This window comes from Pleurodeles waltl, chromosome 2_1 (assembly GCF_031143425.1).
Source record: "Pleurodeles waltl isolate 20211129_DDA chromosome 2_1, aPleWal1.hap1.20221129, whole genome shotgun sequence".
Taxonomy (NCBI): domain Eukaryota; kingdom Metazoa; phylum Chordata; class Amphibia; order Caudata; family Salamandridae; genus Pleurodeles; species Pleurodeles waltl.
The window spans coordinates 185,186,758-185,200,377 of record NC_090438.1 but is presented as its reverse complement, the minus strand read 5'-3'; the positions used below and the strand labels follow the sequence as shown (position 1 = coordinate 185,200,377).

Sequence of the window (13,620 nt, the reverse complement as noted above, 5' to 3'; positions counted from 1 at the left end):
GCCCAAGTGATTACCAGTGGCTGAGATTAATTTAGGCATTCCATCCATCACTTTTTTGTATCCTTTTGCCTATTGTTGGTGTTTTTGTTTTTTAGAGAAGTGTCACTAGATAGAACAACTGTGGCCCCTTTAACTCTTAATTAAGCAATCTCAAATCTCACTAGAATGTAGCATCAGTTGAACTCCTGCAATTTTCATATTTGTAATTTGCATGTGCTTGACTGGGTTCATCCTATGGCTGTGAAGAGGCCAACAGTAGGACTACTGATCGACCCTGTGATCACATCAAGACACTGGATCAATCGACATCCATAATGCAACAGATCACAAACAGGTCCATATACCCTGACGAACCCTGCACACTGAGGGGTAGATGAACCATGCACATTGAGGGACAGACGAACCCTTCGAAACTAAGGGACAGACTAATCCTGCACACTCAGGTACAGACACACCATGAGACAGACAAACCATGCACACCAAGGGCAGGGGCGCAGCTTGGTCAGTAAGACTGGGGCAGAGAGAGCTTCAGATTTCCCAACTTTCACGTTGGCACATAATGTTCAAATCCATTATACGACAAGCAGTGTGCATGAAAGGGGCAGCAATGCGAATTGGTAAGAGTACATTATTTTGTGAAATAACCAACGTTTTTGATGTCTTGAGAGAGAGCGCGAGAGAGAGAGTGTGTGTGTGCGCGCGCACGTGCAGTTTGTGTGTGCATTTTGTGCTACAGACACCGCACTAAAGGCACCTGTACCCAAATACTTATCACAAAGGAAATGTATTAGGGGGTGTTGCACCCCAAACAACCCATAAAGTTATGCCCCTGACCAAAGGACCGACAAATCATGCACACCAAGGGACAGATGAACCCTGCAATCTGAAGGACAGACTAACCCTGCCACCTGAGGGAAATACGAACCATGCACAACGAGAGACAGATGAACCCCGCCATCTGAAGGGCAGACAAATCCTGCACACCGACAGACAGACAAATCCTGCACACCGACAGACAGACAAATCCTGCACACCGACAGAGAGACAAATCCTGCACACCGACAGAGAGACAAACCCTGCCACTTGAGGGACAGACAAACCCTGCCACTTGAGGGACAGACAAACCCTGCCACTTGAGGGACAGACGAACCCTGCCACTTGAGGGACAGACGAACCCTGCCACTTGAGGGACAGACAAACCCTGCCACTTGAGGGACAGGCGAACCGTGGACACGGAGGGACAGGCGAACCCTGGACACGGAGGGACAGGCGAACCGTGGACACGGAGGGACAGGCGAACCGTGGACACGGAGGGACAGGCGAACCGTGGACACGGAGGGACAGGCGAACCGTGGACACGGAGGGACAGGCGAACCGTGGACACGGGGGGACAGGCGAACCGTGGACACGGAGGGACAGGCGAACCGTGGACACGGAGGGACAGGCGAACCGTGGACACGGGGGGACAGGCGAACCGTGGACACGGGGGGACAGGCGAACCGTGGACACGGGGGGACAGGCGAACCGTGGACACGGGGGGACAGGCGAACCGTGGACACGGGGGGACAGGCGAACCGTGGACACGGGGGGACAGGCGAACCAGGCGCACTGAGGGACAGGCGAACCAGGCGCACTGAGGGACAGGCGAACCAGGCGCACTGAGGGGCAGGCGAACCAGGCGCACTGAGGGGCAGGCGAACTCTGCACACTGAGGGGCAGGCGAACTCTGCACACTGAGGGGCAGGCGAACTCTGCACACTGAGGGGCAGGCGAACTCTGCACACTGAGGGGCAGGCGAACTCTGCACACTGAGGGGCAGGCGAACTCTGCACACTGAGGGGCAGGCGAACTCTGCACACTGAGGGGCAGGCGAACTCTGCACACTGAGGGGCAGGCGAACTCTGCACACTGAGGGGCAGGCGAACTCTGCACACTGAGGGGCCGGCGAACTCTGCACACTGAGGGGCAGGCGAACTCTGCACACTGAGGGGCAGGCGAACTCTGCACACTGAGGGGCAGGCGAACTCTGCACACTGAGGGGCAGGCGAACCCTGCACACTGAGGGGCAGGCGAACCCTGCACACTGAGGGGCAGGCGAACCCTGCACACTGAGGGGCAGGCGAACCCTGCACATTTAGTATAGGAAAATGCCACTGTTGGCATGGTCACCCCCCACTTTTTGCCTAGTGTTGATGCCAGCTTTGATTGGAAGTGTGCTGGGACCCTGCTAACCAGGCCCTAACATCAGCGTTCTTTCCCTAAAACTGTAACTTTGCTTCCACAATTGGCACAGCCCTGGCCCACAGTTAAGTCCCTTGTAAAGGGTCCCCCTAGGGACCAAGGGACCTGTGGCCAGGAAAGGTTCCTAAGGACTACAGCATGTATTATGCCACCCTCAGGGACCCCTCACACAGAACATGCACATTGCTTTACAGCTTGTGTGTGCTAGTGGGGAGAAAAGACAACGTCGACATGGCACTCCCCTCAGAGTGCCATGCGCACAAACCACTGCCTGTGGCATAGGTATGTCTCCCCTCTAGCAGGCCTTACAGCCGTAAGGCAGGGATCACTACATCACAGGTGAGGGCATGGCTGCATGAGCACCATGGCCCTAAAGTGTCTAAGTCAATTCTTAGACATTGTAAGTGCAGGGTAGCCATACTGAGTATATGGTCTGGGAGTCTGTCATTACGAACTCCACAGCACCACAATGGCTACTCTGAATACTGGGAAGTTTGGTATCAAACTTCTCAGCACAATAAACCCACACTGTTGCCAGTGTGGGATTTATTGAAAAATGCAAACAGAGAGCATCTTAAAGATGCGCCCTGTATGTTAGCCCAACTGCTAGTGCAAGGCTGACCAGTCTGTGCCAGCCTGCCGCTTCCAGATGAGTTTCTGACCACTTGGGTGAGTGCCTTTGTGCACTCTGTGGTCAGAAACAAAGCCTGTCCTGGGTGGAGCTGCTTCACACCTCCCCCTGCAGGAACTAACACCTGGCGGTGAGCCTCAAAGGCTCAAGCCTGGTGTTACAGTGCCCCAGGGCACTCCAGCTAGTGGAGATGCCCGCCCCCCCGGACGAGCCCCCACTTTTGGCGGCAAGTCTAGAGGGATAATGAGAAAAACAAGGAGGAGTCACCCCCTCAGCCAGGAACACCCCTAAGGTGTCCAGATCTGAAGTGACCCCCCCCCTTGAGAAATCCTCCATCTTGTTTTGGAGGATTAGGACCAATAGGAATAGGGATGTGCCTCCCTCCCCAGAGGGAGTGGGCACAAGGAGGGTGTAGCCACCCTCAGGGACAGTAGGCATTGGCTACTGCCCTCTGACCCTAACACACCCCTAAATTTAGTAATAGAGGCAACCCTGAACCCAGCTCTTCAGCTTCTCGACTACCTCAAGAAAGAAGAACTGCTGAGCTGAAAATCCGGCAGAAAAGAGAAGGAGACATCAACTGACTCTGCCCCAGCCCTACCGGCCTGTCTCCTGCTTTGAAAAGCTGCAAGAAAAGAAGCAACGCGTTCTGCAGGACCAGCGACACCAGAAAAGCCTCCAGGGGAATGCCTGCATCACCGAGGACAAAGAAACTCCCATGGACAGCGTACCTGTCCAAAAAGAAGATCAAGAAACCAACTTTAAAAGGACTTTCACCTCACTCCAGAAGCGTGAGTCCAACTACTCTGCACCCGGCCCATGTCCAGAGAAACCAACTATCCAGAGAGGACCCCCAGGCGACTCAGATGACGTTCCCACACTGGGCTGACCTCTCTGCACCCCCACGACACCTGCAGAGCGAACCCCGGGGACCCCCCTGACCGCGACTGCCCAGGACAAAGATATCCGACGCCTGGAGAAGCACTGCTCCTGCAGCCCCCAGGCCCGTGAGAAACCGAACACCAGTGCAGCAACGACCAGCAGTCAGCCCTCACCCTTGCCCAGACGATGGGTTGCCTGAGAAGCCCCCCTGTTCCCTACTTGCAACGTCTGTTATTTTGAGAACCTGACGCCCCTTTTTGCACTCTGCACCCGGCCACCCCTGTGCTGCTGAGGGTGTGGTTTTTGTGCCTACTTGGGGCCTCTCCAGTACTCCTCCAAACACCCTGGTCTGCCCTACGACAATGTGGGTACTTACCTGCCAGCAGACTGGAACTGGAGTACCCCGTCTCCATAGGCGCCCACGGTATTTTGGCTCCTGATTGACCTCTGCACCTGACTGGCCCTGTGTTTCTGGGTGTTTGGGGTTGTCTTGAACCCCCAACGATGGGCTACCTATGCCCCGGAGACTGAACCCGTAACTGCGGTACTTTCCTCAGAAACTGTACTTTACTTACCGCCCCCAGTAACTGTTGAAAATTGCAGTGCCCACTTTTAAAATAGCTTTTTGCCATTTTAAAGAAAACTGTGCACAATATTAATCCTATTCAAAGGTGCACACTATCTCATTTTGATATAGTATATACAGAGCCAGCTTCCTACAGTGGGGGACAGAGGAACCCTGCACACTGGGAGGCGGGGACACTTGCACTGAAGGGACTTTCATAGGCTCCAGAGACTTTCAAAACGTTTTACACCTCTGCAGAGCTTACGATCGCTGGCTAGGATATAACTGCAAGGATTTTTAACGTGAACATTTTTAAACATAACAAAATTCGGCAAAATGTTTTACGCACTTTCAGAGTTGAAACGAAACAAAATAAACGAAAAACTAACTATTCGTTGCCTTGCGTTGGCGCGTCCAATGTATTATTTTCATGTTTAGACTGAAGTAATGACTGAAGATCTTTTCACTCGATCCCTTATTTTATTTGGTTTTGTTTCGCGCGGCAAAAGAGGAAGGTAGGCGCCGCACCAAGCAGGCATTTCGTTGCAAACAGCAATGAACCTAAAGTCATCTTTGCTATATAAACCTTCGCAAGAAAGCACGTGCGTGTAATGTTAAATATAGACACCACACGGAGGTAAAATAGAAATATAGGAGTGCAACTTCTAAACTATTAAGAAATAGTAAATAGTAAACTGGCCCGTACGAAAGGGGACATAAGTCTGCTTTACAGCCCCGTGAACTAACAGATATTAGCTACAAACTGCACAAAACATTTTTTTTCGAACAGCTAGAGACGCTGTTCTGCGTTAAATGAAAGCTTACCGCCCGGTGTGCTGCAATTCTAGTCCACGGGGCCACTCTTTTCGACTCTAATTCTGGAAGAAAGGCCGGGTTCTTGTTTCAACGGATATCGGAAATAATACATTCAAGGGCAATATTCTGCAAATGTTAAGTGAAACGCAGCGCCAGGGTCGAAGAAGAAGGCCGCGCGCTCAGCTCCTCACTCGGCAATACCGTTTCTTCTTCTGCCGAGAGCAAACATGCTGGAAAGGCTTGCAGAGATGCTCCAGGAACGCTGTGCTCCGGCAGGAATGAACGCCCACTTGGATGTATAAATATAACTTAGAAAAAAAACTGCGGTGTTCATGCAACTGGTACGCCTCAAACAAAACCCAGCCGGCTGATTGGTTGTTCGGCTACTCCTCCAAAAAGAAATTAAAAAGAATCTTGCCTGCCCGTGTTTGTTGTTGGCTCGTGCCTATGCGGGCTGCTGTCTGTGCCACGCGCGGAGCGGACCTGGATGACGCAGCGCGCGCGGCTGTTTGCAGCGGCTCTGAAGTCTGAACATAAGGAAAAATGCCGGTCGTTGGATGTACTGTGACTTAACTCATCTTTGATTCGCTCGAAGTCCCCGAACGACCGAAATAATGCATGTGACCTGTAATCAGACCCTCGGCCAACCACCGGGCTTAGGCTAGGAGGGTCAAAGGGTGGAAGCTTTCTTAGAGGGCACTTGCCAGGAAGCTCACCATGACTGACCACTTCTGGTCACAGCGCGCATCACCTCCGCTCCAGTAACCTTTCATATACACCTTGCATTCAAGTCATCTCGTCGAACAGATTCTCAGCTCAGGAGGAGTGTGCCCTGTGCACTCAGTTAATGAGAAACAGGAGTACTCTAGATTCTCAGCTCAGGAGGAGAGTACCCTGTGCACTCAGTTAATGAGAAGCTCTTGCATCCAAGGCCCCTTGGGGCCTACAATCAGGGGCGAAAATAGACCCAAACTTCAGGAGAGGGAAGGGAGGGGGCGTAGTGGATGTGGGCTAGTATTAAACGGTGGTGGTGGGGCTAAAATTTCACACATTGGGGGCCGGACCATGTGGCAGGCCAATAGGTCCGGGTTTAATGTGCTAATGCATGGAAAAGGCTTATGCGCAGGCCCGTTCTTTCATGATTTAGCACATTAAAGCCAGATCTTTTATCTCCATCAATGCAATCTCCTGAGACACTAAGCACTGCTAGAGCTCAGAGAGTGTACACCAGACCTGCCAGCATCCAGTGTCCGCAAGATGGTTGGTACCAAACGAGCATGGTGCATGTCTGAGGAAGTAGCGTAATAAGGATGCCATAGGTATTGGTGCAAGCTGGGAAAATGACCACTTTGAATGCTGGTGTGGTGGTAAATACAGCACTGATCAGGGTTCAAAGGGCCCCTCAGGGTTCTGGGCTCCAGTGTCACTGCACCTGCTGCAGCAACGGTAGGTATGTCCGTGGTTTGTCACACAGAAAAGAAAGCACTGAAGGCTTTACTGGCAAAAATGTTTTATCTGATTAAAAGTAGCATGCACTGCATGATGATGTAATGATTACAAGGAACAAGATGTGTGTGGACGTAATCTTCCAATGTGCTCAAGAAAGTGCTCTCACAGACTGAGAAGTAGACTTGAGGTCTAAGGAATAAACCGGGATAAAGAAATAAGTGGAGAGCTTCTATCTGCCTGTCACAAAATGAAGGGGACTCACCAACAGCTCACAAGGAAGGGGTACCCACAGAGTATAATATGCTGGACACCTGTTCACAATGTAAAAGCATGCATGCATTGGTATTTACATAGCATGGACCTAGTCGGAGAGCTACGCAGCGTTGCACATTATGGGAGGTGATGGAAACTTATGCAAGATTGTATTCATCAAGTGGTAACTTAAATATTTTTGTTACACACACTTACAGTAGTGTCTTACACATTTAAAGTTTAGCAGTAGCTTGCACATTTCAATTTTAGGCACATTGTGATTAAGTGATTTCCAACAACTGCACAATTTTTATCCAATGCAAAGCTGGATTCAAACAAAGGTCCTCCGATCGACAGTTTAGCAGCTAGATCACACCTCCTTCCTTAGCTGATGTATCAGAACTTTTTTTTTTTAAAAAGCTTCAAACATTTGATTTCACCACTTCTTGTGAACACTCATGTTCTTTTGTTGTTTTAACATAATGAGGCCTTATTCCTCATGCTGTCTAGTGAGTCGACTGAATTTAAATTATTTTGTGTTATTTATGGGTAGCACCTAAACAAGCAAGTTTATTTATTTGCATCTACAAAATGGTTTAAAGTACAGACAGGATACGAAACAGGTAACTGTGTAATCTAGTTCAATACTCTCATGTAGGGTTTCTGGTGATATCTTTGACCCTATGATTTGTAAATGTCACCAGAAGCCTGAGATAGCAATAACAAAGTACCCATTGTGTATTTTTTACTCAAAGTACAGCTAACAATGCCCCTTATATGATATCAAAAATGTATGGTACATCCAATGCCAACTGCCCTAGATGTACTGAACCAGCAGCAGACCTACTACATATGCTATGGGGATGTCCCTCAATCAGAAATTATTGGATGGAGATTTTTAAGAAAATTACCTCTTGTACTGGGAGACATTTATACCCCTCCCCAATCGTGGCAATGCTGGGGGACTTCACACGACCACCTGCTCATAAAATAACCAGCAAATTCATGGACCTCGCTTTAATTTTAGCCAGAAGAGTGATAACCTCACATTGGAAGGACTCAGTGGGCCCTCAAGTGACTAGATGGCAAAATGCAATGGAGAAATGGGCAGAAGCCGAGGGAACAGCGTTGTTAAAAGAAGCCGTACATGGGCAAAGACCCAGAGACGATATTTCACAATGAAATACGATCCTAGACAACTTAAGAAATATAGACGCATCCATAGCGGAAGAAGAAAATGACACCTCACAATCTGAAACTGAACAGTCTTTTATACCCATAACTTAAACGTCACATGCACTGGAATCAACTGTTTAGGCATGTGAATTGCTAATCAAAAATCCGTCATGAACAATCTTGTGTTAAAAGGGGGGAGGAGGGGTCACGTTAAGTTGGGGATTTCAGTGCAGTATATTATTACTAAGTGTATATCATTGCACTATTATAAAAAGCAATACAATTATTTAAAAAAAAAAAAAAAGTACAGCTAACAATGGAGATTGAATGGAATTAAAATGTTGAGGTTTTGTTTCCCTGTCCTAGATTATTGATAAAACAATAGGCAATGAGGAGGTCAGTGGATTTATGTGAATAAGCAGCTGCAGATTTTACAGCATAATTATGAATTTACTGAATTTCCCATATAATTTCCAAAATATGCAGATTTCACCACAATTGTTGTTTCTAGCTCAAACTGATGATAATACCACAACTACACAATGTGCCACATCATTTCCATTTTTTTGCAGCATAATCTCAAAAACTTTGGTCCTCTAAGCTGCAGTAGTGACTGCGGTCAGGAAGGGGTGGGGTGCAGCAATAACATTAAAAAAAAACACAAAAAAATTTACCTGCTTCCTTGGTGTTCTGCTGCTCCTACCTCCTTGATTCTTCTTGTCTTCTTCCTCCCCTCCGCACCCAATCCTGACACTTGTCTCATGCTGTTAACAGCCTTGAGTGGGCAGAAATGCCACTCAAGGAGGGAGTGGGAGCCTGCACTTGTTCTCCACCCAGATGTGCAACACAGCTGGGTGGAGAGTTCTAAGTGCGCATGTCAGTTTGGCCTGCTTCAGCCGGCCGGCCAAACTGACATGCACACTTAGAAGTGCACATTCCACTCATCCTCCCTTGTGAGGTGGCTGGCCTTACCCTCACGAAGCAGAAAAATAAAGTGATAATAAAATACTTTTAATATCACTTTATTTTTCTGCTTTCAGCAGCGGGGCTACTCTCCTCTGTCATAGCAGAGGGGTCGCCCCTGCCAAGCTGCCTATTTTTATTATCCTGGACAACACAAAACCTCTGCACAGTAGTTTGGAGACTACCATTATGACAACAAAATCTGTATTTCACATGTAACCATGAAATATTTCTCATATTTAATGGTTCCTTGTACTACATGGGTTTATACCACTTCTCTTTGTGCATTACAAGCACCGAAGCATGAAACACATGCATTTTTACTCAAAGATGTAATGACTTGTCAATAAGCTTTAAATGGCTAAGCAATGGTGTGGGAGGAGTGAAGCAATACCTTATTACACTTATACAGCAAGTTGCCATTTCGTTAGCTTTAAGTTAATTTTCTTATGAAAATACACAGTTACATCTAAGTCAAGCTTGTGTTTCTCTCCAAATGAAAAGATGAACAGATTTAAATGTGTGCGCTGCAACAACAATTCTTCTTGGGAAGCAGTGCTGGCAGCCACATTACAAAAGGAGCTGAAGCCATTTAAAAATTAAACTTATTCTTGTTATGATGATTATCTGCAGCATAAGGAACTTCTGCAGGATTAGATTGAGAGAACCAGAAGGAGACCTGTGAGTAGACCCATGCATGTGGGAAGCTCTTGCATGACCATAACTCTGCTGCTCTCCTCTCAGTGGGCTCCAGTAGCTCCCGCCGGTGCACAAAGCCTGCACCCTCAGCCAGTGCGGAGCTCATGTTCCTTCACCCGAAGAGGTGGCTGAAGGAAGATGGAAGGTGCTGCTAGGAGTATAAAGGGTTATGCGGAGCTTTTGTCCACTGAGAGCATGTTTGAGTGTACCATGACTCAAGGTTTTCCCTCTGTTTGTGGTGGCACCAAGCCATCCATTTACTATTAGCACAAATGCACTAAGAGTATACTGCAGGAAATGCCTCCTATTGTACCCTTGAAGTTGAACTGCACTCACAAGCTTTATTTTTCCTTCTCCATCCACTCACCTTGGGGTTTGCCTGCTTCAACCAAGCCAGGGAAGTGAATATATAATCAAACTTCAAACTTCTTCAGTATGTGAAGGGTTTATGTTTGCTGTTCCACGTGAAGCACAATTTCGAAATGGACTGTCACATGTGCAACACCTTCACTCCAACCCACTGCTTGATTTAGTTTAAAAGAAAAATGTGTGCTGGTGACCAAAATGTTTCTTTGGAGATTGGCATCAGCACCATCCACAGCCAGCACCAACACTTCCCAGTGACACACTGAAAGGCAGGCCTCTGATGAAGGAAGGAAGAATGGGGGAAATGTGTTGTAAAGCTTACTTTAGTCAACACAGTCACCCAGGCCCTCATCACTAGCAAGCTGGACTACGGCAAGGCACCATGTCAGCATCACTAACTTTTAGAACACTTTAGGCCATACAAAACCCAGCAGCCAGACACACGCTCAGGCTTTCTCCTGCATTCAAATTACACTGCACCTCAAAGACTTCCACTGGCTCACCACTCACTAACCCACACTCTTAAAACTGCTCACCCACACATACAAAATCATGTACTACGTCTACCCTACCTACCTCAATAGCTGCATCAACATCAGCACTCCCACCAGACCCCTCTGCTCAGCCAGACTCCTGCTAACAACCATCTCTTGCATACTCAGAACCAGAATCAGACTTCTCTTACCTTGTGCCCAAAGCCTGTAACGATGTGCCTCTACGCATTAGAACTGCCTTCTCAGTACTTCAGCTCCGTATGAAACTGAAAACTTGGCTTTTCACCTGGATAAGGCCCTGAGACAGCCGACACAGCCTCTGCATCTTTAGCACCAGAATACTCTCCAGCATGAGCTGTGCACTTCACAAATACCCTTAATATAACATAACGTTTACCTTAGCATGATTGTTGTGCTGTTTTTCAAATGTCTCTCTGGAGTCTCCTGTTCACATGTAGTCTCTGTTCTTTTAAATCTCAGTCACACTCTCCATTAATTGCTTTCTCTCTTTCTCTTTCAGTCCATGTTCTCACACATGATTAATTTTCTTTCATTACTGTCCACATTGTGTTTCTCTCTCTCCCACTCTCTTCACTCACTTCTCTCAGTCCCTTCTTTCTCACTGTCATCCTCCCTCTTTCTCCTCCTCACTCCCTATCAGAAACAGGCCATGCACAAGTCTGACCCAAGGGAGAGATGTTTGATAGTCCCACAGAATATCAGGTGGTCCTGGTTTCTCAGTTCTCTACAGAACCTCAGGCTTCACCTTATAGGAATGAATGGTGAAAGAGCTCCACCCTGCATGTGAGCTAGCTGACCTCGGTCTATTTCTGGGCAGGGACTCAGCACTGTCTGCAGTGAAGCTCAGCTGCACACTTGGAAGAGCTTAGCCCTGTCTGCTCAGGTCTGCAGCATTATGTACCTCTGGCTCAATGAAAGAAGTTACTGCTGGGATCACAGTCTCTGCTCTAGCTGTTCATGGGTTCAGCTCTATGTATACAGGTACTTGGCTGCATCTGGGCTTGAACTCTGCTCTATCTGCAAAAGAGTTCAACTCTACAAGATGATTAGGTTTGTTTGTGGCAGAGCTCCACTATCTCTGTATACACAAACTACTTCCTTCTGTGTAAGAACTTGCTTCAATGAGAGTGAATTTGAGAATATGATTTTGAGAGTGTCTGAACACGTGAAAGTGAGTTTGAGTGAGCGAACGAAGGAGAATGAGTGTGTTAGAATGAGTGATTGATTGGAGGTTGTGAGAAGTGGAAGTGAGTTGTAGGTATAGCTATCAATGGTGCGGCAACTGCACCAGCGCCCTGCGCTAGTGAGTGTGTATTAGTAAGTGAAAATTAGAACCAGCGAGTACGATTGTGTATGGGTAACTGTGAGTGAGAATAAGTACGAGTAAGAAGGGGCAAGTGAGAGAATGTGAGTTAGCGTGAGCGAGGGGAACAGACTAAGCCCAGATTATCAAAACTTTCACAGAACATAGCACAGCACCCACAGTTGGTAAATTGCATGAGAAGGAGAGAGCTGGAAAGTGGCATATCTACAAAGATATGGTACTATCTGCTCTCTCTATCTTGTGCTGGTGCACAATTAGTCTGCTGAGTGCCAAACAAACACCAATACACCATAGTGCAAAGATGTCTGCTTGAATCTAGCATAGGTTTTGTACTGGAAGGGTGCCCCTCCAGCACAAAATACTAAGCTTTTTGCTAACTTAAAACATTTTCTTACTTCGGATGTGTGTTGTACAGTGTAGTACACAGGCAAATTGGGAAATGTTAGGAGAAATGAAAGCATTTCTCTTTTTTAACGCCTGTTTTCAAGTGGTGTTTAGCACAAAACCCTGTCTATTATTGTCAGCAGATAGGGTTTTATGTCAAAAACCATAGGTGGTTGCATCGAACCACCTATGGGGCACCCCCTTGACACAGAGTAATGCCAAACAGCCCTTTGACTGCTTCGTGTTACTTTCAGACAACTTTTGGGGCAAAAATTAAAAAACACATTTTGCACAGATATGTGTCACTTTTGTGACTCAAATGCAGCACAAAATGTTTGTTAATCTGGGCCTACATATGAAACAGAATGAGTATGAGTGACGCAAATTTAGGGAAAAAAATGGGGTCAACTCCTGGGCCGTATTACACCCTACCACTTTCAAAGATCACCAGCAGCCATTGACGCAAATACTAACCAACAAGATGTGGCCCATTAGCCTGGGCTGAACAAGGTTTGAATTCCAGTGTCGGCTCACATCCTGTGATCCTGGGCAAATCACTTAATCTACCCATGGCTAAAAAATGTATTTAAAAAAAATATCTGATTTTGTGTTAAGTAATCTGATGCGCATGTAAAGAGTAAGGCACACATCCCACCAATATCCAATTATATTATCTTCTTGATTTACTGTCGAATTCCTCTTCAATTCAGAGTATCCATTCTTCACATCATATTGGCAACTTCAGTGCAACAGTCCAATTCATAATTCACAACTTCTGAAATACCATAGTAGGGGTTAGGTTAATGGAATAAGTTTAGATCACTTTCCACGAATAGGAGTATGAAAGGATGGGCTTGATACTTAGGCGGAGGTTAATCCAGTGTTAAGAGCCAAGGAAGCAAGTGATGCCCACTGTTAGAAATGGGGTCTTTGGTTGGCAGTCAGGTTACCCCCTGTCCAAGCAAGGCCCCTCACTCTAGTCAGGGTTATTCACACACAATCCAAAGTATCCTGTGCCCACCCTCTGGTAGCTTGGCACTGAGCAGTCAGGCTTAGCTTAGAAGGCAATGTGTAAAGTATTTGTGCAATAAATCATGGAATAAACACAGCATATACACCACAGGAATAAACCACACACAGGTTTAGAAAAATACAGAATATTTATCTGGATAAAATAAGGTCAAAACGATCAAGATTTGTTAAGTACACATTAAAATATCACTTTAGAGAATGATAAAAAGGGTCTCAAGTTCTTAAAAGCAATAAGTGTCTCTTGCAAGCACAGAGTACCTGCTTTGCGTCTAAATTATCAGCAAGACGATGTGTTGATATTTTTCACGCAGCCAGGGACTTGGGT

The 13,620-nt window shown here is 47.0% G+C and overlaps 1 protein-coding gene across 5 annotated transcripts in view; it reads right to left on the bottom strand.

Annotated features, from left to right (window-relative positions):
- The window catches only part of KIAA1210 (KIAA1210 ortholog), a 487,569-nt gene that overhangs the window by 358,954 nt on the left and 114,995 nt on the right, over positions 1–13,620 (bottom strand). The window contains exon 1 of one of the 5 annotated variants that reach the window (XM_069212342.1): positions 5,145–5,598. The exons of 3 other annotated variants lie outside the window; for them this stretch is intronic. The gene's annotated coding sequence lies outside the window, so the exon portion shown is untranslated. Of the gene's footprint in view, positions 1–5,144; positions 5,599–13,620 lie in introns of those variants that run through there. One more of the 5 variants, XM_069212349.1, reaches the window with a different exon arrangement.